This window comes from Carcharodon carcharias, chromosome 8 (genome assembly GCF_017639515.1).
Source record: "Carcharodon carcharias isolate sCarCar2 chromosome 8, sCarCar2.pri, whole genome shotgun sequence".
Taxonomy (NCBI): Eukaryota; Metazoa; Chordata; class Chondrichthyes; order Lamniformes; family Lamnidae; genus Carcharodon; species Carcharodon carcharias.
Window position 1 is genome coordinate 138,946,890 of NC_054474.1, and position 25,245 is coordinate 138,972,134.

The following is a 25,245-nucleotide window of genomic DNA, read 5'->3' on the forward strand; positions in this document are numbered from 1 at the left end:
CAACCTTTTGACTCAGTGACGAGAACTATCACTGAGCCAAGGCTGAGACTTAAGCCTCAAAAATACATTTTCATCGACAAAAGGACACCTCTCAAAGAGGAACGACAATCTTCTAATTAAACCGTTATAATTTTAGCAGAATTGTGTTAATCTAACAGCTTTAAATAAAGAAAAGTTACTAAAAATAACATTCTCATTTTGAGAGATACATCGATCTGTGAGAATTTGTAAGGATACTCACTGGGGGACCTCTGGCTCCCTGTAATCCTGGAATTCCTTTCAAACCCTTGATACCCTGAAATCATTATAATATGGTATTTGATCAATGCTAAAAATAGATTCATTTCATGCTGCTAAACTAACTAACTGCATGGATTTGTCAGAACCCATTCAACCATAGATAACGTGTATATCAAGTACTGCAGCTCACTGTAACATTTAATGCATAAAAAGTAGCCATTCTATTAATGTTAATGTCCAATTACAAAAGAGTGACTGTGATGGCTAGTTACAATTAACCACTGTCTACTGGAAGCTGGCTCCTTGCACTGTTGTATGGGAAAAATCCAAAGAGTACCGATTTGTAGGAACAAAGAGAAACTGTAAATTATAAATACTATATGTGAGGGACTAAGATCTCACCCTTTATCATTTTTTTGTAAAATATTGTTATCTCTAAAAATTTGGAACTGGACAAAGACCTAAAATGGCTGAATCTATGTCTGTCTGTGACCCCAAACAAAAGAAGCTACCTGGCAACATCAGGGAAACTTGCACATCGTTATCCCTGAAAAGCCACTAATGACCCCCTGTAGGCTGCACAGATCAAATGCAAAAGAGTTATGCAAAGGCCATCTGCATTTCATAACCCAGGCTGGCCTACAGGAGTCATCTGCTAAGACAAAGGGCCCCCGCAATCTTTCTTTCAATTCTTAAATGTTGAGACATTTAACAATCTTGGGGACCCAGATGAAGGATATACATCCTTCTTCAAAGACAGTGTAGAGAGGTGGGAGCCATGTGACATGGCTTCTGGCTTGTGGAAGCAATAATATTGCCTTGCCGAACTGCAAATTCTCAGTCTGATTTTTTACCACCTGACCAGCAGCCTCACAGACAAGGAGTTCTGGCCCAGGTTGGAAGCCTGGCCCCATCTACACTGCTTCTGCTGGAATTTGGGTATAATTGCCTACGAGACTGATTCATCTCTATCTCAGCCTATTTCATGTGAAGTCAACACCACCAGAAAAGTGAATTATACAGCATCAGCTTTTAGCCCACCAACCTTCATGAAAGAATACCTCATTGGACTTGGATTCTGGACTCTGGAACCCATGTGACCCAATATTTATTTTCTCTGTGATCTCTGTACTGTAAATCCTTATTTTCTCTATCCTCCTCTCTACTGTCTGAGTGTGGGGGCAATGTTGTGACCCTTCTCCCAATTTTTGAGTATGTGCAAATAAACTAACCCTTTGAGTTCATCCTATCCCAAGTTTGCTGTGGGGTTATGAATAGAAAATTGAATTGCACCAAAACCAAGGAGTTGGGAAATACACACTCACTTAGAAAGAGGGAAACAAATTAAAACACCTTTCTGTTTATATATAGGCAGTAAGAGGGGAAATTAGTGCTGTTAACTTAACCCCCATCCTGTCCATAATATATACCTGAATCATGAAACATTGGAAATATAAAAATTATAATCTGAGAGCACAAAATTACATAGAATCTACAGCACAGAAAATGGCATTTCGCCCAACAGGTCTATGTTGGTGTTTATACACCATATGAATTTCCTCTAATTACTTCTTTCCACAATGCCACATTTCCCTCAAGCCTCTCCTTAAATATGTCACTGTTGTCTGCTTCAACCACTCTTGTGTGGTAGCAAGATCCAAATACTCATCACTCTGTCAAGCAGTTTCTCCTAAATTCTTTCCTTGTTCCATTAGTGGCTTGCTCATATTTATGCTCCCTTGTTCTGAGTTCAAATACAACTGAAAACAGTTTCTTCCATGTCCACTATCCAGCCTCTTCATAATTTTCCAAGATCTCTCTCAGATCTCCTCTTTGTTTTCTCCAGAGAAAACCCCAGCTGGCTCAATCTTTACATCCTCTCAATTCTTGTAATCGTCTCGTGAATCTTTCTTGAGTGCTCCCTTTTGTTGTATGGAGACTAGAACTGTATACATCACTCAAAGTGTGATCTAACCAAGGTTTCCATACACATTTGGTATTACTTCCCTGCTTTTGTACAGTACCGCACCAATAATGTGTTTGCATCCTTTATGGCCTTATCAATTTGCATTTCTATTTCTATGTATCTGTATTTCCAGAACTGCTCCTCAACCATTTAAGTGTTTTTTTTTCAACTTCCAAGGAATAACTGGTCTCCTTATTCCTCCTGCTTTGCTCATTGAATTGTATTTACAATTTATCACCCACTCTGCAAATCTATTGAAGTCTTCCTATATTTCAGGGCGGTCATCCACATTATTAGCTCTGCCCCACAATTCAGTATACTGCAAATTTCGACAATTTTTAAATCCAAAAGATTTACTTATGTAGTCAACAGCAGAACACCACGTCACATTTGCTGCCTGTTTGAGAAATTCCCCTTCTCTGTAGTAATTGAAGCCATCTTTCAATCCATTCTGTGACCTGACTCCACATGACCTAAGTCTTTTATGTGACACCTTATAGAAGGTGAAGAATTTTAGACACCTCCACCTGAGAGAAACTGTGCGGAACAGGAGCTAAGACATTGTTTCCAGTCCTGCAGCTATTTTCGCATGCTTTTTCTTCTTGGGCAGCTCTGGCACCCACCTGATTCCAGCTGGCGCCTCACAAATATGTGAATTGGGCCTTTATCCCTTAGATAGGTGCCTTTTTTAATTCTTTCATGGAAGGTGGCCATTACCGGCAAGGCCAGCATTTGTTCTCATCCCTAACTGTCCTTAAAATAAGGGGCTTGCTGGGCTATTTCAGAGGGAAGTTAAGAGTCAGCCACATTGCTGTGGGTCTGGAGTCCCATGGAGGCCAGACTGGGTTAAGGATGGAAGATTACTTTCCCTAAAGGGCATTAATGAACCAGATGGGTTTTTACAACAATTGATGATAGATTCATGGTCACCACGAATGAGACTACAGCTGGGATTTTCCACTCTCATTTGCGATGGGGCATCATAGCGGGTGGGAGTGCAAGATATTGGGAGAATGCAAATCAGGCCATTGTAAAACCAGTTTGCGATCGTCCGCTCCACCCATCAATGGCGGGCCGCATTTTGTGCCACTGCACATCTGGAACCTAATTTCAATAGTTTAGCATCTCATTATAAGCCCTACTCACTGAAATCATCCCCCCGCGCTGGATCATGGCTCACATCGGTGTTATTGCATGTTGATGTGTTTCACAACTGCACATAAGTGACTTGCGCCTGGCGACCTGCACTTCGCTCGGGACTTTGATATTCGGTTGCTTACCTTGCTTCGGACAGCACTCACCGTCATCAGTGCCAGGCTTTGCAGGCAGCACTGCATCGCTTTTAGGGGGGCTCACGGACAGGTCTCGGCCTACCAGGCCAGCCGTAAGGCAGGGGGTGGCTTTTCAATGGCTGCAGGGCTAGGGCTTATCGGGGAAGGGGAGTATCCCAGGGTGTGTGTGGGGGCACATGTCGATCTGTGCAAGTGGCCTCAAGATGCTGAGGGCTGGGGAGAAAATTTCCAGAGATGAGGCCAGATGGAGATGTAAGGGTGTGTGTGAGAGAGTGAGTAGTGATATCCCTTGAGCTGGCAGTGAGTGAGATGCCAGTGAATGTATGATGGGCTTGTGAGTTTATTTTTATTCATTCTTGGGATGTGGGCTAGGCCAGCATTTATTGCCCATCACTAATTGCCCTTGAGAAGGTGGTGGTGAGCTGCCTTCTTGAACCACTGCAGTCCGTGTGCTACAGGTACACTGTGGATACAAGAGCTGGTCAGAGGCTAGGAACCCTGTGGCGAGAACTCATCTCCTGACTCCCCAAAGCCTGTCCACCATCTACAAGGCATAAGTCAGGTGTGTGATGTAATACTCTCCACTTGCCTGGGTGAGTGCAGCTCCAACAACACTCCACAGTGCTGTTAGGGAGGAAGTTCCAGGATTTTGGCCCAGTGACAGTGAAAGAACAATGATATACTTCCATGTTAGTGGCTTGGGAGGAACATATAGGTGGTGGTGTTCCCATGTATCTGCTGCCCTTGTCCTTCTGGATGATAGTGGTCATGGGTTTGGAAAGTGCTGTCGAAGGAGGCTTGGTGAGTTCCTGCAGTGCATCTTGTAGATGGTACACACTGCTGCTACTTTGCGTCGGTGGTGGAGGGAGTGAATATTTGTGGATGTGATGCCAATTGAGTGGTCTGCTTTGCTCAGGATGGTGTCAAGCTTCTTGAGTGTTGTTGGAGCTGCATTCATCCAGGCAAGTGGAGAATATTACATCACACACCTGACTTGTGCCTTGTGGACAGGCTTTGGGGAGTCAGGAGATGAGTTACTCGCTACAGGGTTCCTAGCCTCTGACCAGCTCTCATTGCCACAGAATTTATATGGCTAGTCCAGTTCAGTTTCTGGTCAATGGTAACTCTCAGGTTGTTGATAGTGAGGGATTCAGCAATGGAATGACATTGAATATCAAGGGGCGATAGAGATGGTCATTGCCTGGCACTTGTGCGATGCAAATGTTACTTGCAACTTGTCAGCGCAAGCCTGGGTATTGTTCAGGTCTTGCTGCATTTGGACATGAATTGCTTCAGTATCTGAGGAGTCACAAATGGTGCTGAACATTGTGCAATCATCAGCGAACATCCCCACTTCTGACCTTATGATGGAAGGAAGGTTATTGATGAAGCAGCTGAAGATAGTTGGGCCTAGGACACTACTCTGAGAAACTCATGCAGTGATGTCTTGGAAGTGAGATCGTTGACCTCCAACAACCACAACCATCTTCCTTTGTGCTAGGTACGACTCCTACCTGTGGAGAGTTTTCCCCCGATTCCTATTGATTCCAGTTTAGCTACAGCTCCTTAATGTCACACTCTGTCAAATGCTGTCTTAGTGTCAAGGGCATTCACTCTCATCTCACCTCAGGAGTTCAACTCTTTTGTCCATGTTTGAACCATGGCTGTAATGAGGTCAGGAGCTGAGTGGCCTTGGCGGAGCCCAAACTGAGTGTCAGCGAGCAGGTTATTGCCAAGGAAGTGCCACTTGATAGCACTGTTGACGACCCCTTTCCAATACTTTATTGAGTATGTGAGTTTAGAGTGATGAGATGGTTGCCTTGCCCTGATGACATGGATGAGATCATTCATCTTCTTTCTGCACTGGATGGCCAACCTCTTCTGTGCAGTGTTGGCACTGAGCACCACTGCCATCTCTCAAGCTGGAGTGATGAGGTTGCTGGACCTGCTACGGCCAGAGCGGTGGGAGAGGGCATCAGGGCGGGTTTCCAAAAGGCATTCCAGGGATGGGTCACTGAACTCTTCTTGGCTTTCGGGGCCACATCTTCACTGAAGCAGTCCTGGGCTGCAAGCATTGGGAAATGTGTGCGCGGCTGCAGTTTACTCATGACGGCTAGAGTGAGGAAATGGTGAGGCTGGCCGCCAGCGAAACATCGTGTTTCCTGTGGCTGCATAATAAATCACATGGGAAGTTGACCATATGGCACAAAAATCTGCCCTAGCAGCTAGCAGGGAACAGGTTTTTAGGCACACCCGCCGCTGCACTTAGTGCAACAGAGGGAAAATTCCACCTTAGTTTTATCTTCCAGATTTATTAATTGAATTTAAATTCCACCAGCTACTGCAGTGGGATCCAAACCCATGTTCCCCAGGGCATTAGCCTGAGCCTCTTGATTACAAGTTCAGTGATACTACCACTACGCCACCATCTCACACCATGTTAACTGCCCTGCCTTGGACACCCGACCTGGTGGACGCCTGTAAGATAAGCGTGAAATTAATCTATGTGAGGGCCGAAGGAGGACTCCTGTTTGTCTAGGCCCCTACAAAAATAGTTTGGAACACCGCTGGCCCTTGCTCCCCTCCACTTCCCGGCTGCAAAACTCTCCAGAACCCCGACTCCTAGTTTACTCCATCGGCGGGCTCTGGGTTGCTAATCTTCATAAATGAAACAACTTAAGAAAAAATCTCTTCCTCTGTAGCTCGTATGTTGTCATACACTTTTTCTAAATAATTTAGTAATAATAGCACTGAATGAAAGGGCTTTCGGTAGATATCTGGTTTTACAGGAGGCATCTTAACAGGTTAAATCTGACAGTATGAGGCAGATCTGTGCTTCATGGAGATGAAAAGTTTAAAACATCAAAAATAAAGATTTAAAAAAATGCCATAAAACATGTCCCCTCGTGTGACTCTGTCACATGAGCAGGGTCATGTTATAAATTAAATTTAAATATTTTGTTTCATTTTTATTTGCTGTTGGAAACCTTACCCCGCCCGTGGATGAGGTTTCCTAAAAAATGCAAAGGCCACTTGGTCTTTCCGCCTGCCCACCAACCGTAAGGTTGGACGGGCAGCGAAAAATTTCTTTCAATTATAACTTTAGTGGCCTTAATAGGCCTTTTGATTGTCAGCGGGCGCGCTGCCGACCGAAACCTCACGTCATTTTACGCTCGGTCGGGTTGGGAGCTCGCCCGCCCACCGAGCTAAAGGTTCTCCTAGTCTCTAATCTGTACCAGACTAATGGATGGAAGTCTCCACTCTGCTGGCTGTCAGATTCCTAAGAGGACAGAAACTGTTCATTTTCAATTCAGTTCTTGAAAGTGTGCAGGCCTCGAGCCCAAAACAGCCTGCAACTGGCAATTTTAGTCAGATAAGCTACAAGGATGTCTGGTGCGGACGGTGTTATTTCTTTTAATGAGTATTGTAGGGTAGTGCAGACAGAGGTTTTCTCTGTAACAGACCGCAAGCTTGGCTTGGATTCCAAACGTGGAAAAATCTTCCAGTTTCCAGTACTGACATCTCTTATCACAAGAACAGTCTGCAAAACATCACCTACAGGGAGCAAGGAGCACTAAGAAATGCAAATAATCATCACAAATCTATTCATATCATTCATCGTTCTAAGTCACTGCTCCCTAAATTCTCCTTAATGTTTAAAAATAGGAAAGTGTCAATAGCCCTTCCAAACATATCCAGATATAATGAAGCTTCATGTTCTTCCCTCCAGGAGACCTGTTTGTCTTTGACATTGTTTACGAGAGTCATTTTGAATCATCAGCAATGACCCCGTATTAAAGGGCGGTGAAGTCACCTGTAAACCATTAACTCTTCATTGACCAAATCCTTCCACAGGAGAAAACTGAACTTGAAAAAGGCAATTGAACATCTACTTGAAGAGGAGTAATTTGAAGAGTTACGGGGAAAAACCTGGGACTATACAGACACTCTTTCAAAAAGCTGTCACAGGTATGAGGGTAGAATGGCTTCCTTTTGTGATGCAGTTTTCTATTGTTCTATCCAATAAACCTGAAAACCACTGCACCTCACACAAAAGCATCAAAAATAATATATGGACACTTGCTTTTGATCTTTTTCTTTCCAATAATCTGCTTAAAAGCAAATCATCAAAAGATTTAATTTCATTCATTGAATCATAGAACATTAAAATACAGGAAGAAGCCAATTTGGTCTATTGTTTCCATGCTGGCAACTCAGTTCATCCCACTCCCCTGCCTTTACTCAGTAGCCCTGCAAATCTTCTCTCTTCAGGTAATTATCCAATTCCTTATCAATCGAATTCCTTTTGAATCTGCCTCCACTATACTCTCAGGCAATGCATTCCGGATCCTAACCATTCGCTGTGTGAAAAAGGTTTTTCCTCATGTGGACCCTGATTCTTTCACCAATCACTTTAAGTCAGCGTACTCTGGTTTTCTACCCATCTGCTGATGTGAACAGTTTCTCCCTAACTACTCTGTCCATGTCCCTCGTGATTATCAAGTCTCCTCTCAACCTTCTCTTCCCTAAGGAAAACAACTCCAGCTTCTCCAATCTATTCTCATAACTGAAGTCCATAATTCCTGGAAGCATTCTTGCAAATCTTTTCAGCACCATCTCCAATGCTTTCACATCTTTCCTAAAGAGTAGAGTCCAAAATTAGTCACAATACTCCAGTTGCAGCTGAACCATTGTTTTCACCATAACTTTCTTGCTTATACATGCCTCTATTTATAAAAGTCAGGACCCCATATGCTTGAGGAACTACTTTCTCAATCTGCTCCTCCATCTTCAGCGATTTGTACCCATATACCCCCAGGTCCCTCTGCTTCTGCACCCCCATTAGAATTTAATTATTCATTTTATATTTGCTTTCCTCATTCTTCATACTGAAATTTATCACCTTACATTTTACTTGTCACCTTCCCGTTTATGTTGCCTTGTCATCTATCATTAGCCTCCTCGCAGTTTACTATATTTCCAGTTTTTGTTTCATCTACAAATTTTGAAATTGTGCCATTCACACCCAAGGCTGTATTATTAATATAGATCAAGAAAAGCAGTGGACCTAGTCCCAAGGCATGGAGAACCTCACTCTGTACCATGCTCCAGTCTGAAAAATAATTATCCGACACTCCTCTGTTCCCTGCCACTCAGCACTTTGCATCCATGCTGCTGCTGTCCCTTTTATTCCATGGGTTTAATTTTGCTTGAAAGCCTGTTATGTAGCACTTTATTAAATTACTTTTAGAAGTCCATGTACACCACATCAACTGCATTCCCTCATCAACCTTCTCTGTTACCTCAGCAAAAAACTCAATCAAGTTAGTTAAACACGATTTACCCTTAAGAATTCCATGCTGGCTTTCCCTAATTGATCTGCATTTGTCCAAGTGACTGTTACTTTTATTTCGGCTTATCGTATTTAAAACCTTTCCCAATGCCTAGATTACAATGAATGTATTTATGAAAGACTTTAAATCTCATGTTTGAATTTCTCCCTGCAACCAATGTAATTTAAAGGTGACTGGGATGCCGTTATTTACAGGACACTTTTGTTACTGTTTATCATGACATTCTTTAGATCATTATTCATAAAATACTTTCCTGAGGTCCCAATTCATTTATGACACATATACATGCTTAAAATGTAGCTAGGAGAATATTTGCTTGGCATACAAAGTTTGTATTTTAATTAATATGTTCATTTTTAAAAATAAGTTTGTGCTAACATTCAGGAATCATTAGCGGGACATATAATAGAAGGCGTCAAGCTAGGAACATGTCAACTTAACTTTGTCAATTGATGATAGTCTGTTTTAAAGTGCATTAATAAGCTAGTGCAGTACGTTACCCGGCAGGGTTATTGATTCTAGACAATAAACATTCCTGACACCTCAAAACTGCATGAGATTAAATGGTTTTTAAATAGGGAAGACTTGAAATAATCAATTTGCTTTGCAACACAAAAAAAGCAATGAATTACAGGTTCCATATGTGGGCACCGTTTGAGTTTAGGGGAAATGTAGAGTAATGGAGCACCAGTATACTGTTTAACAGGTCAGGTAAGGCCCATATTCAAAGTTTTATGTTGGCCTCTTCCACATCAAATGGCTTACCTCAGTCATGTGCCCAGCTGAGGGCAAGCAAGTCCCCAACAATGGGAAGAAGGCAGAAACAAGTGAGTATCTAGGGTTGCTGCCACTTCTCAAAGCAGCTGTGGACACAGGGCATTAGTGCAGATTTGGGATCAGGTGAGAAGATCTCCCTTCTTTGCAGCAGAGAAGACATGGCAATGGGGAGTGGAGAAAGTAGAAGAGTCTGAAAGAAGGAATCTCATGCTAACCCAGAAAAGATTGATTTCTGTTCGGGTCCATCTGGGAACCTAGGTAGCCCTTCACTACTTATTGAAGTTAATTAATTGTTTCTTCTTTTTACAAACACAACATATCAGCCAAGAAACACCAGCAGCCAACACACGAGGAGTATAATCAGGATAATGAGAGTTTTCATTAGTTTCAAATGAGTATAATCTCCATTTGCAATGCATGCCAATCTCTGCCAGTTCATATTCACAAAATCAAGATGATCAGGTTACTTACAGAGAGTCCAAGAAGCCCAGGAAGCCCAATTTCACCTTCGTCACCCTAGCACAAAAATAACATTAATAATGCATATGTACAAATATAATAATTGCAAAATTATGAAGAAGCAATCAATGTATATTTTATTTTTTTCTGCATATCATATAGTCTTTTTCTTAAAAATGTGTAAGTCAAATTGATTTATTACTGATGGATGTTCAAACTTTGGTCTTCATTTAGAAAGTGAAGTGGTTAGAAGACCCATAAAAATGTGGTAAAATGTTTCTGATATCAAACGTGGAAAAGAAAAGAATTGCAGGGCAATGAGGAAAGAGTGGGATTGGAGGGGTGGGGGGCACTGGGGGGCTCAATGGATGTTCTATCATTGACCCAACACAGGCATAATAGGATGTATGGCCTCCTTCTGTCCTGTGATTCTGTGTGATCAGGTCAGAGATAGCAATCGTAGAAGACAAATTAGTCATGCCTATTGTATTTTTTTTAAATGGCGGAGGTTGACAGAGAAATGAATCTTGTTTTCTGTTGTGTTATCCTGTATATAAAAGCAGGAAATAAATGACCAAGAGTTCCCATTTTCCACAGTGTGCGGGTACCTGGCTCATGTTCAGCTTGATCCGTTTTTGGAATGAGCACAGAAAACATTGGAAATACTCAGCAGGTCTGGCAGCATCTGTTGAGAGGGAAACAGAGTTAACATTTTGATGATCTTTCATCAGAACTCCCATAAGTTGGATTTTGCTACAAGCTGTGGGATTTTAACTCCACAGTGTGTCTTTGTACTTCTTGGCAAGTCCCCTGACTGACAGGCTTGACTTCTAGTTGAGTGGAAAGCACCCTGGAGCTGGCTGCAGGAACTGGATGGTCTGATCCCTGACCAAGGAGGGGCTGCGGAGGGGGGGGTGGGGGAGAGGATTCCTGATTCCTGACCCTGTGGGATGGTGGGTTGTGGAAGGGGGGAGGGTCCAATCTTAGGGACCTTTGTAAGTGGGAGGTCCGATTCGGGGAGCTTAATAACAAAATGGTTAAAATCACCACCTCAAGTATAGGTTAATCACACATTCGCCCGTAACTTCTGAGCTCCCCAGCTTCGGATTTGGGAGTATCCCAAAGATGCGCTGGGGAATCCTTTTGGGAAATTCCCAGTTAAGGGTTTGCACGGCAATTGCCCAGAAGCGCACACTTCCTCTGGACAACTGTGCTGTGCTGAGAATCACAAACTTCGGATGGTTCCACCAGGATTATACCAATAGTTACCCAGAAAAAGTTAGAAGAATTAAAACCTCTTCTAACTTATGAATAACTAACTATTGTAAAGACCGAGACTGACCCCATGGGACACCCCCACACCCCCCACCAAACCTCAGATGCCCCCGGCCCAACCTCGGACCTCTGACCCCCTGACACCCCCAACCTTTGACTGACATCTGCCCCTGACCTTGGACCACTGTCCCCACTCCCCACCGAATTCCGACATACCCCCACCCCCACCACCCCCCACCCATCACTGACCTCGGACCCCCTGCCCCCAAAAAAAACCCCTCGGACCTCCGGCTCTCACCCACCCTGCTCCGGACCTTGGACGTCCCCCCATGAACCCCCTGAATCCCGGAGCCACCGCCCCCCCCCCCCCCCCCCCACCCCCCCCCCCCTCCCTCCCACATTCCCCCTGGTCTGTGGGACCCCCAGCCCCACGAACCCTCCTGGACCTCTGATCCCCCCGAATCTCCGACTCCCACTCAGCCCCCCCCCGACAAACCTTGGGGCCCCTTCCCACAACCCCCCTGGACCTTCGACATCCCCACCCCCCACGACCCCCTGGACCTCCAACCAATGCCCCCCTCACTACCACAACCCCCTCAGACCTCTGACTGAATTCTGTCCCAATCTGGGTGCCATTAAAAGGGGGCGTGACCTCCTGGAATTTGTTGGATCTGCACTTCGCTGGAGCCTGTGAGGATTCTTTCAGTGTAGACCCCAAGCAGATCCGGCAAACAAAAGGTCAACGTAATTTTCAAGACCTGGTAAGTAGGTGTTTATTTCTTCTAATTCTTGCAGACCAGTACATTCCGATGCTAGTTGGAATTTACAGCTCATTAAGATGTGTGTCATCCACTAAAATGGGACTTCTGGGCATACTTACCTTTTCGAGACGTTAGATTTGTTGCAAGATTTTGAATCTATTTTTATGTTCCAATCCCCACATGCTAGACATGTGGAATCGGGGCATTTTGCATTTATTTTTTTCTTTCTGAAATTTATAAATCAGTCATGAAAGATTTTGCAGGATAAGCTTAGATTTCCATTAGATGGGTGTTCCTTTTGGATTGATTACTTAGGAAAAGTAAATTAGTGGGAAACATCATCAGTGTACCTTAAGTTCTGAGAGTATATAGCCAGAGTTGCATGGGATCCTGTTGCAAACCCTTAACTATGGGGTGAATATCTCTTCATCTCAAACTATAATTAGCTCCTTGAACTTTACTCTGACTCTAAAACCCCAGGTGCATTAACAAGTGAATTGCAACTTAATCTCAAAATAAGACTGCAAGTATTCGATCCCCTGTTGACACAAAATCAAAAAGTTTGATCATGGGAGCTCACTGCGAGGCCGATAAGAATGGTGTCAAACTGCTGAGTCTTGATCCAATAAGTATTCCCTTTGGACATTTTGTTTAGTTACTTTGTCTGAATTTCACTTTGCTGTTTCTAAATTCAAACAGAATGATGAAAGTGGGATCCAAGGATGGTGATGAGATCTTAAGCCATTAGAGAATGAGGCTGTTCCATATTTTGAATTATATTCAAAAATGTCACTGATGGCAAACTTGTTTTGTGCCAGCAACAAGACATCGATTTTAAACCTTTGTCTTCACATCTGCAAAATTTAATCTAAGTCAGAATTTTGCTTTCAGACAGTGAAATGTGGTCCTGATGGATAAAAGAGCCTGCAGTTACATATGCACCTTCATCTTCCCTTGAACAAATCACATAGCTTCTATAAACAAGTTCTGTATCAATTAGAATCTCTTGTCCATTTCCAGGTATAAATTGTGTGCATCAGAGTGCAGTGTTTGTTTTAAAGACAAGAAACTACAAATGTCTCAGTTTATGAGCATTGACTTGTCAAATTAGTGTATGACTTCCAATCACCGCAACTTTCCACAGGGTCTATGTACATTATTAAGAAAACCAACAGGAATAGCAGGAACCAAGCTTTTTCCTCGCCTGCTCTTATTAAATCTTTCCCCTCCACATTTGCTGATTTAGGAACATAGGGCTGGGTTTTGGATCCTGACACCGCACCCATATTGGGTCGCTCCAGCAATGCTCTTTTTAAATACAAATGGCCTAATTGACCAGGGGCAGAGCTCAACACAAACTTAAATGCAATGGAGCACCTCCAGGAGACAGGAGCTGCCTGCTTGGAGCCAGCAGTAAAGACAGGCGGCAGCCATTTTGGGGACTGCTGCTGCATTGCTGAGAGCAGGTATCTCCTTACAGGGCCAGTAGCATCCATGGTGATGAAAGGGGCCATGCAGGCTAGGTTATGGTAGAGCACTGGAACTAGGGAAAGGAGGTCCAGGGAAGGACAGTTATAAATCAAAGGAGAGAAAGTTTCTGATGGCCTCGCTGAGAAGCTGTGCACTAACGTGCACTGAATTGCTCGGGTTCACTGAATTAAAATTATAACTGCAAATGCGCAGGCCCCTTAACAAGCTCATTAAGAAGCTTAATGGGCCATTAATCAGTGGTGAGCAAATCTCCTGGGCAGAATTTTACAGCCCTGTTTCGGCGAGGACGGGGCCATAAAATGCGGCGGGCCATGATAAATCCCATTGACGACAGCAGGAATGTAAAATCCCGCTGTCGTAAAATTCTGCCCTGTTTCTCCACCCTCTCCCCACCCCACAAGACGGGCCTTTGAAATTTCAAATCTGATCTGGAGGTATCAGGATATCGAGACGACTGCTGGACCACTGGCACAGTGATTTTTAAATCCACTCGCACCGGGTCCAAACCCCGTCCTGGTCCTTTGAAAATCCAGTCCATAAAATTCCTCTGCTGCCTGCTGCCTTACTTTCCCCTTCTACTCTGTCCTGCCATTTTCCCCTATTTCTCTAATCCTTTCCTTCGTATTCCTGGCTCATCTTCATAGTTTGTCTCTTACTGTTTGATGTACATTGTTTCTATTTCACAGAAGCTTCCCTGGTGTGCTGGCTGTTCTTTCCTCTATTCACTTCTCTGTTTCCAAAGGTTCCACCTGAAGAAGTCTAACAAGTAATCCGCATACCTATTTTTTCCACAAATATTCTCTTATTGCTGTGGAACATGAGGTTGATGTTGTGACACTGTCATATACGGAGGTTGATTCGAAACATGGCTCATTTTAGAACAGATGTTATGTCACTTATGTACAATCTACCATGTGCTCTTCCCATAAGTAATTAGAAATTGGTTTCAAAGTACACCCCCTTGATATCAATAATGATTGATCTAACATCAGGCCTTGTATAATGCCCTATTGATTAACTGACACTGCATCAGAGTATGACCACTTAGGTAGAACCTATGCTCCAACACTTGCCAGTGTCCACTCAAAGCACATATACAAAAATAAATTACAGATACAGAAAATCTCAAATGGGAACACTGACCTGAAACATTAGCCCTATTTCTCCTTCCCTATAGATGTTGCCTGCTTTGCTATGCATTTCCAGCATTCTGGTTTTATCCCAGATAAAGCATCTCTGGTTGCAGGTGGCATATCACTATGACACAGGTGAGAATAGAAAATCTAATGCCATCAACACTCTGGAACCAATCAACAGTGTCAATGACTATGGTCAAATTTTAATTATGATGCCAACTTCGATCAATCCAAGGGATTTTTCTTCAGCTACCTTTAGTATGTTCAAGATATATATTGTTACATTGGCTAATAATATCAACAACTTCTATCATTTGGAATTTTTCTTTTTTCAGAATCACACAATACCTTTGCTCCTTTTTCTCCTTTATCCCCAACTGGTCCAGGTAGTCCTCTAAAGCCCTAAAATAAAAGCATATTTATATACATAGACTTAAAGTTGTTTTAATATAACAATGAAAATGTATGGCTTTGATTAAGCAAAATGCTTTATCAATAATTCAATGGATAAATGATGCGTGGGCTATGACTGTGTTGGATAGACTGGATAGTTGCCCGTCTTGAATTCCAGTTTGCAATGAGTTAATTGATCCCGAATTGATTAATAAAAGTTCACTTCAGTATTGCAAAATAAAAAGTAATAACCCCGGGTTATTCATTGATTCATACAAGGAATTGTGTATGTGTTAATATCAGTTGAGGACAGCACAGGCTCAAATATGATGCCACTCACAGAGGAATATTTTTCTGACATTCAAAGTCCCAGCTTGTCACTCAAATGTGATGGGCTTTGCAGTTGAATAGTCTGTGGACATTAGCAGCCTGGGCTAGCACCTTGGATAGCCTTTGGGCATCCATGGATATAAGATTCATATTTGTTATCATTTTTGGTAGAGAAGGGAATTGAAATAATGCAGGACAAAGGGGAAGAAAATATTTAAGAAAAACCATATTTCATTTTGCTTTAGTCCTTCCTCAGACTAAAGGCTGGATTTTCACAACAATGAAACGGGTCTCCAGTTTAGCCAAAAAGGTGTCGGCGCCCCAATTCTGGAAGCCCTGCACTTGAATATGGTGCCAACATTTTCGTTAGTGGGTTGGGGAGGGAAGGGAGTGGGGCTGGGTTGGAGTTTGCACATCCATGGTTCACAAAGCCAGCTGCACAATTAAAAGTGCATCTGCCTTGAAACAGATGATACTTTCGTTAGTGGGATGTACAAAACATGATTCGTGGACTCTAGACATTTGACCAAAAGTTGCCGGATTTACTTGGAGATGTAGGATACCCTTTTAGAGAGGCAAGGGACACTTTTGGATAGATCTTGGAACCTCTTTGGGAGAGGTAACATGACCTTTGGGAAAGGTAACATGCCCTTTGGGAGAGGTAAGGTGCCTTTTAGAATTGTTAAAATTAGACATGAATGTGCAAAAAAAGTGGATTAATTCATTGGAACTGTCAAAGCATTTAAATCCCCAAGTTCTTTAACTTAAATAAAATACAGCCTGCTGAAACTGTTTGCCAGTTCACTACTTTATCAATAATTCAATGGATAAATAATGTGTGGATTATTCTGTCTGTTGACATAAGTCTGTGGGCTTTCATTATAGGATGAGTAGGGCCCGACTGATTCCACAACCTGTCATTATCACAGTGGGGGGCTGGTAGGTACACAGTTTGATTGACAGCTTCAAGTGGTTATAAAGTCTTTGATGAGCTATGAATACAGATACTTGTTTTCATAAGGGGTCAAGTACTTGAAGGCATTTAAATGTACTGAATGGGTTTTAATCAATTCAGGTTTTTTAAAATAGTGAAGACATATTTTATTTCATCTCAGCATGGCTCCTGAAGTCTGCCCATGGTGGATACTGGGTGAGTTAGCATGGAGGGTGTAAGGGCAAAGTTTGGTGGGTGGGGGCCATGGGTTGGCATGGGGTCAAAGAGGGCCATGCAGGCAGATAGAGGGGCATGAGGTGTCATGGAGGGTTTGAGGAGCCATGGGGGGTTGGATAGAGGGGCCTAGGCTGGCATGGAGGGTATGATGGGCCATTGGGGGGAGGGTGGATGGGGGGGCATGAGATGGCATGAATGGGACATGGAGAGTGTGTAGGAATGATGGGGATGTAAAAGGGAAAGTGCTGGAGGCCTGCTTTATTTTTACAACTTTGAAGTGCCAGGGCACTGAAGCGGGCCTTTTGAACAGCTCGCCTCAGCACCCGGCAACAACGTGGCAACCTCCGAACTCTTTCAACGGGCGGCAGGCCAACTCCAATTAGCTCCTGCCCTGCACCTCCCATGCCCTTCCACCAGAACGGAAATCCGGCTGTCTAGGGCACTTTCTCCCAAGTCGGGTTTGCGGAGTTGAGAATTTTCCTGACCGCGTTCCTGACTTGAGAATGAAAATACAGTCCTAAGAGTCTAATTCAGTTAATGAGAGAAACTGAATGGCCACTGGTTCCAGCAAGCAAGTAAAATTTTAAGCATATAAAACTTAACAATAGGTATCATAAGAACAATAGGGTTATCTTGCATTTATAGAACACTCCTCAATTCACGAACAGAGTACTAAAGGAGAATGGATTCAGTTTGAAGCAAAACAAAGGTTGTTCTATCATAGATAAGATCAATACACACCTGCTCCCCTTTCTCTCCACAGATTCCCTTGGCTCCCATGTAGCCCTGCGGTCCCTATCAAAGAATAGAAACATGAACATGAAAACCAAGGCATCATCAGGTTATATCTTGCTGAGGTTCAACTCTGTAACTATTGCCTGGAGGTTAGTTCTGATCTGGTAATGCCAAATCAATTCACTTCTTCCAGTGTCAAACTAAAGAAAAGGAAGAAATTGCATTTATATCACACCTTTCACACCCTCAGGACATCACAAAGAGCTTTACAATCAATGAAAATCTTTTTGAAGTGAAATCGCTGTTGGAATATAGTGAATGCAGCGATCCACTTGTGCACAGCAAGCTCTCAAAAACTGCAATGAAACAAAGACCAGATAATTTGTTTTCACGATGTTGCTTAAGGGAAAATTGTTGGCCAGGACCCCTGGAGACCTCCCAAGCTCCTCTTTGAAATAGTGTTGTGTGATCTTACTTGTCCCCCCGAGAGTATACTCAGGACCTCGGTTTAATGTCTCATCCAAAGTCAGCACCTCTGACAGTGTAGCATTCCCTCAGTACTGGCCTGTAGGGTCAGTCCGGACTATGCATTCAAGTACAAAAGTAAACTTCTGCAGAACCTCAAAATCTGAAATAAAAGTAGAAAATTCTGAAAATACTCAGCAGGCCAGCAGTATCTGTGTTGAGAGAAATAGGGTTAATGGGGAGAATTTTCCCCATGTCGGGCGCTGGCGGGCGCAGGACCCAATCGCCGCCTGCAATTGGGTCCGCACCACCATTTTACGCGGGCGGGCCAACTTAGGCCCACCCAACGTAATGTGCGAATCCCGAGGATAGTGGGTGTAGGCAGGCGGCCTGTTTAAATGAAGCGCTGGCAACCTTTGCAAGGTTGCTCACAATGGCAGGTAGGAGGGCTCACCAGAGGGCTTCTGGTGAGCAGGCCAGGCCGGAGTGTAGGCCAGCGGGGCAGGCCAGGCCGGAGGGTGGGGCAGTGGGGCAGGATGAATGCCTAGCTGCCCTTCTGGAGGTGGCAGCATGGTGGGAAGTCCTGTTTCTGAGGGACAGGAGGCGGAGGCCCCCTCCCCCCACCTGACCAAGCATGCCTGGGAGGAGGTAACCGAGACTGTGAGCTCCCATGGTGTGGTGCGACGCATGTGGGTCCAGTGCCACAAGAGATTCAGCCACCTCCCGCGCTCGGGAAGGGTGAGTACCATGCTGGCTGAGGTCACTTAATCCAGCTGTCAGCCTTTCCCCCACAAGGCACCTCCCCACCACCCCCCAACAACAACTCTAGTTACAACATTGAATCCTTCACGGTATGTTTCCCTCGCTGGGTGGGCCAGCAGATATTGCCCATGCCTAGTTGACCTTGAGAGGGTTGAGCTGAGATGGGTTCTGCACCTGCAGCATGTGTGACACTGACACCCAGAGTTTAGATTCGGGAGCAAACTCAAGGATCTGCACCTAGGCAGAGGAACTGGGAAGCATGTCAAAGTCAGGGTGCTGACATGACAGGGAGGGGAGCTTCCAGGTGGCGGGGCACCAATCCATCTGCTGGCCTTTGCGCTCCACATGCTTGTGCCTCCTTGCTTTGCAAGTTTAGACCGTGTGCTGCCAGATGTGATGGAGGCAGCATTTGGGCAAGCGGGGGTCAGCCCTGGCTTCTTTGTGTGAGAGTGTGGCAGCTGCGGGTTAACGAAGAACTGGAGCCCTGTAATGTCCCACTCTGGCTGGGTTGGCAGGGATTCAATGGGAACCCCAGTATAGGCTCGACTAATCAACGCTCTTCTCTCCTTTTCAGGAGAAGACTGCACACAAATCCGCCAAGTTGATGCAGACTGGCAGAGGCCAGGCCCAGCTGGCCATTGTGACTCCATTCAAGCAGCAGGCCATGGATCTGGAGAGGTGCCATGCGCCCAGGTCCACCGGAGGTGGTGAGGCTGGGGTGCCACGGGGAGATATGTTTGCCAAGCACTGAGGTCAACAGGGGTGTCCCAGCAGCCATGGCAGTGCTGATACTCAGTGATTGAAGTTTGCAACATGGGTTGACCATTGATTATGGAAGGATGAGCGCACAATGATCCGAGGGACAGGCATGCAAATTGACATTGTCTCTACTTTAATCAAATGTCCTTGTCCTTCCTTTCAGAATCAGTGGAGCAGGGCTGGGAAGAGGAGGCAGAGGGACCACTTCTCACACCTGAGGGCCCTGAACATGCCACCAGCATCACATCATCTCTGCCAGGCAGGCACCAGAGCAGATATTAGCACCTTGGTGGGAATTAAATCATCGGCTGGTGTCCCAGGTCACAGCGGAGAAAGCACTTCACATTCGCTGGAGGAGCTGGCAGAGACAGAGTGCCCATGGCGCTAGGAGTCAGAGGACTGCTGGGGACCAGGCACATGCTTAGTCGGTGCCTGATCATCTGCCTCTGGAGTTGTTCATGAGGCAGCAAACGCTGGAAGTGCAGCAGGGTATGCGGGAGGATCTAGCAGAGATACATGAGGCAATATTTGGCATGGTGCCCATGCTAGAGGAGTCCACGCGGAGCATCACCGATGCAATGGGCCTCATGGCTAAGCACTATGCTTCCTACATGGAGAGATTGGCGACTCTCATGGAGAGGCTCCTCCAGGAGACCAACCTGGGCCTCCTGGGGTTGCGCTCGGACCTGCAAGCCCTCACAGCGGTATTGACCTCAGATGGTCAGTGCCAGTGTGGGAGATAGTTTAGGCACCAAGTATCCCAGCTCGGTGATCTTCCATCTACATTGAACAGAGAGGTCCGAAGTGACCTTATATTGGTGTAGCAGCTGCCTGTCATCTCTGTGGGCTCCTCTCAGAGCACTCCCATGTTGTGTATTGCACCCTGGAGACAGGGGAAGCCACCAATCACTGCGAAGCAGCTGGCTCACTCTGTCTGGCTGGCCTTGTCCCAGCGATAGTGGATGAAAGTCAATGCATGCCTGAACAGAGCGTCTGTCACCTGCTTGACACAACTGTGGATAGCTGATAGTGAGACTCTGCAAAGATCACCCACCGACCCCTGGAAAGAGCCAGAGTATAAAAGTTGAGGACAGCCATGACCTTCAGCGCCACTGGCATGCGGTGCCCACCCACACAGTTGGCGCAGATCTCAGGGCCTCTCATCTGATAGATGGAGGTGAATATCTCCCTTCAGAGACGGAGCCTCCTTCGGCGCTGCACCTCAGACATATTGAGGAAGCTGCCTCAAGGGCCTTAACTAGCTGATTATTTAATGTTCTCGGATGCTTGCCCGCCCACCTAAATATCGCGAAGGCGCGTGGTGACGTCGGGGCGCACGCCCGATGTCACCGCGTGTCATTTTACGCCTCGGCATGCAGGGTCCACCCCCGCACGCAAACGAGAAAATTCTGGCCAATGTTTCAGGACCAGAACCTTTCACCAGAACAGGCAAAAGTTAGAGTTCCAACAGGTTTTAAGCAAGTACAGAGGCAGCGGGTAGGGGAAGGACAAAAGGGAGGGTCCATGAATTGAAAGCAAAACTCAAGTCTCTGAAATGAGGCATGAACCCACAAGTTGACGGGCGCTTTTCAAAGAGCAGGGGAATGCTCCAGCTGTCTTGCCCATCAGTTGCTATTTAATCTTTTGACTCAAGAGTCAAGATCCCTGTTACTGAGCCAAAACTCACACCTAAAACGCCAAGGAGGGTCAGGAATATAACTTTAACCAAAAGCACTTTATATTTTGTTCATTTATCGAGCACAAAGACAATGCATATGTGTTGGATTTCTAAAAGGAGGGAAGATTGATATTGAAGCTAAGGCAGGTAAGCGTACACATATCTTCCAAATAAGCAGGTATGTTCATATGTTCAAATAAGCAAATAAACAGTAAAAACATTATGTAAATGGGTTATTTCACTGACCATGGCACACAAAGGTGGCAATTTTGACTTTGTGTGGTTGTATAAAACGCGCCATTTAACAGCTGTTACATCTCTCCCTAGATTCTGATTCCCATTGATTTCCATAGAAATGAAGATCCAGAGACAGATATTGGGTGGCTGATTTCAAATTGGCCATTTTACACTAGCACCCAAAATCAAAATGGCTCCCAATGTCCTTAGACATAAATAGATATAAACTGTGGTGAAGGATTGGGCTCAGTTGACAGCATTCTCACCCCTGAGTCAGAAGGTTGTGGGTTCAAGGCCCACTCCAGGATTTGAGCATAAATGTCAAGGCTGAAACTCCAGTGCAGTACTGAGGGAGTATTGCACTGTCAGAGGTACTGTCTTTTGAATGAGAGGTTAAACTGAGGTCTACTCTCTCAAGTGGACATGGCACTATTTCAAAGAAAGGCAGGGGAATTATACCCAGTTTCCAGGCCAATATTTATTCCTCAATAAACATCATAAAAACAGATTAGCTGGTCATTATCATGTTGATGTTTGCATGAGTTTGCTGTGTGCAAATTGGTTGCCACGTTTCCTAGATTACAACAGTGGCTACACTTCAAAAGTAATTAACTGATGTAAAATGCTTTGGAGTGTCCTTGGTTCATGTAAGTGCTATATAAATACAAGTCTTTCTTTCTTTTTCAATGAAAACATGCCACACCATAGAGTCCCTCATAACCTGCAGCCTCTGAAGATTAACAGATTTATTCAGCAAAATGAGACATAATCTTCTGGGGCAGTAGGACACTCAGGTCTTCCTAGCATCTCAATACAAAGACACACATTTTACTTTAACTACACTGGGCTCCCACAAAGCACTCATTGGGCAGAATTTTCTGCTTGCTGGGTGGGCGGGCCCGACCCAATCTCCGGTGGGCGGGGAGACGATCCCCGCTGGAGAAGCGGGCCCCGCCGCCATTTTACATGGGCAGGCCAATTAAGGCCCGCCTAGCGTGACGTCCGGCGTCTTGTGCGGGCGGAGGGGGATTCCCCAAAAGCAAGAGTGCACTCATTCGTGCATGCGCACAAAAGAGCGCACATCTCCCTGAGGCTAGGTGCTGCCTCAGGGAGGTCGCTTACACTTTTAAAAAGATTAAAAATAGAAAAAAAAATTCCCTAACATGTCCCCCTCATGTGACAATGTCACATAAGATGGGACATGTTCATAAATTACAGTAAAACTTTGTTAAACTTTTTAGAACCCTGCATGAAACCTCATCCCACTGCTGGATGAGGTTTCATGTTTTCTCTATTTGCCACCGGGGCTCCTGGCCTGCCCGCCAACCTTAAGGTTGGACGGGCAGGTCCTTTAATTGTTTAAATGATCCTGTCAATGGCCTCAATTGGCCATTGACAGGTTGGCGGGCACACAGCTGATTTTGCCATGCCCTCGCCCTCCTGAAAATTTAAATGGGGTGGGATTACATTGGGGGTTCCGCCTGACATCATCCCGCGTCATTTTACGCGTCGGCGAGCGGACCCTGCCCCCTGCTCGCAGATGCCAAAATTCTGCCCATTAAACCTCCACAGCAAGTATTTCATTCATTGCATGTTCATCACTGCAATGAATTAAAATAATGACTCAAATGCACAATACCACAGCTCAGCCAGCAGTCCACCCTTGATTAATCCCCCCTTTCTAGCTGCACTATTAAGCTATAGATTTACAGAAATCACCATTTTTTCACAGCTCAATTGTTATGGCATAGCGGATGGTAAATGCTGAGCCGCTCAAATCCCAGAGGCAAACTTGAAACAGCTGCCACAACTGTGTTGCAATTTGTATTTTTGTTTCGAGATGCGTGTCTTGAATTGAGTAGTAATAAGTCCACCAAGTCTAAGAGGATTTTCACAAAACTGAATTAAATATTTATTAATAAAATAAATGATTTTAAGCACATACCTAGGTCAATAAATTACTATTATAATAACTCCTAAAGCCCCTAATTAATCTAGCTCCATTAAGGCAACAGGAAAACAACATAGATTTCAACAGACCCAGCTGAAGCACATAATAGCCTGAACAGTAATATTTGAAATGAATTCTCTTAGCTTCAGTTCCTATAGGCAGCAGCTTGCTACATGGAGGCTGAAGACTTTTCACACTTGTTAGATCTTAGAATTCCTTCTGCCTTACATCTCCTTTATACATATTTCTCCCTTTTTAATGTAAATCACATTGTTCCAATATGTCTTTACAGCTTTACTTTTTCCGTGATATCAATCTTTCATAGTACTCATAATATCAGTAATCTTTGGGGAAAATAAACACACTGTTGGCTTAGCCTCTGTTGCCTAGGTGTCATACCTTACCATCTCTTTGAAATTCATATCTCTGGTTTATCTAAAAATGCAAATGTTCTTCATACCTCACATTCCAAAACCTCAGCCATGTTTACGTATTTAGTATTTTAAACCTAGTTTCCCTTCTGATACAGAAAAGCACCCAGACCAGCTGTCTGTAATTCAATCAAAACCCACACACACACACCCCTACACCAAGAGAAACTAACCCAAACCCCACTATTAACCTACCTTTACAATAAGTTACAATAATATGACAAAAATTATATTTTCAGGCTCCAGACTGATTCATTTTTGTAGGGTCAAGAACAGTAGTTAGCATTGCAGAACCAAAGGAGGCGGAAATTTGGAATCCAAATAATAAAGCCCACCAATTAATCAACTATTTAATCAACTATTTCCCTTGGATTATGAAAGCAGTCATTTTGAACACTGCACTTTTGCTGAGCTCCTAACAGCACAGCCAAAATTAAATGATAAGGTAACAGCTATGACAACCAACAGCGAATGTCATTCTCCCCAGCTTTACAGTATAAGTGCATAGAATTCCAGAAGGCATATTTTTCCCCTAACAATTTAACTTGGGAGGTATTCATATTATAACTGTACATCAGTGTGAAGTGATGAAGAGAACTTGGTAAGAATCCACGAAAGGAAATCCTGATGTTACACAGTAAATGCACCAACACTGCAGTGAGTGCACAATGAACCCACAGTAATGGCCCAATCTGACACTGTGACAAAGGAGAGGGAGGAAATTTCTCTCCACTTGACTTGAGAGTCTGTTTTGGTCTCAGTGCCTGGCTTGCATCCTACGAATTTAGCACTGGTACGAAGCTGATATTGATTCGCATTGCCTTAAATTCTAAAAGCTACATTAATCCCATGCATACTTGACAGGAGTTTTATTGCATGCATACAAAGCACACTTCATGATCAGGTTATAAATCCTGATATCACCCTCAGAGATGCTTCTCACCAATAATAAAATGGATTTAATCCACCTGTAGCAGAACACATCACAATTTAATGCTAGGGTTCCTTTTCATTTAAATGAACACCATGATTTTAAGAAATTAGAAGCAGCAGCTTTACAAGCAGTTCATTGTCAAACAATACCTTCAATCAATGTGGAAGCATAAGCTGAGCCTGCGTTTTCCATTACCTGTTCTCCAGGAATTCCAGGTGGACCGCGAGGACCAGCTTCACCAGGGATTCCATCAGACCCTCTTCGACCTGGTGAGCCTGGCAAGCCCCTTGGCCCTTCAAGCCCCTTGAAAAATAAAAGGAAATAGGGATTAATTTAAGTGTCTCAATTTTTAACCTGAAGCAAAATTGTTTACATACCATCCATGTTATCTAGCATCTGTTTTCATATACATCTGTGGGAAGATCAGGTGACACTTATAAACAGTTACCTTCCAGGGAATGCAATATTTTGTGACATTGTTCATTTTCTGCGCTTGTTTTATTTAGTATTGAGTTTGATTTTGCGAATGTCTCCTGTGTCACTGGTGAATAAGATTCACACTAAAGGAATACTGATATCCTTTGACGTTATCATCCATTTAACAAAAGGCATCTTGCAGCAATTATTGAGTCATTCTGTGCCTGAATT

The 25,245-nt window shown here is 44.2% G+C and overlaps 1 long non-coding RNA gene across 1 annotated transcript; it reads right to left on the reverse strand.

Annotated features, from left to right (window-relative positions):
* Positions 1 to 15,098: 15,098 nt before the first annotated feature.
* Positions 15,099 to 24,878, reverse strand: LOC121280829. Its single transcript, XR_005943717.1, has 3 exons — positions 24,793 to 24,878; positions 17,387 to 17,440; positions 15,099 to 15,153 (listed from the first exon to the last, which is right to left on the reverse strand). It is a non-coding gene; the product is annotated as an uncharacterized LOC121280829 (long non-coding RNA).
* Positions 24,879 to 25,245: the final 367 nt, after the last annotated feature.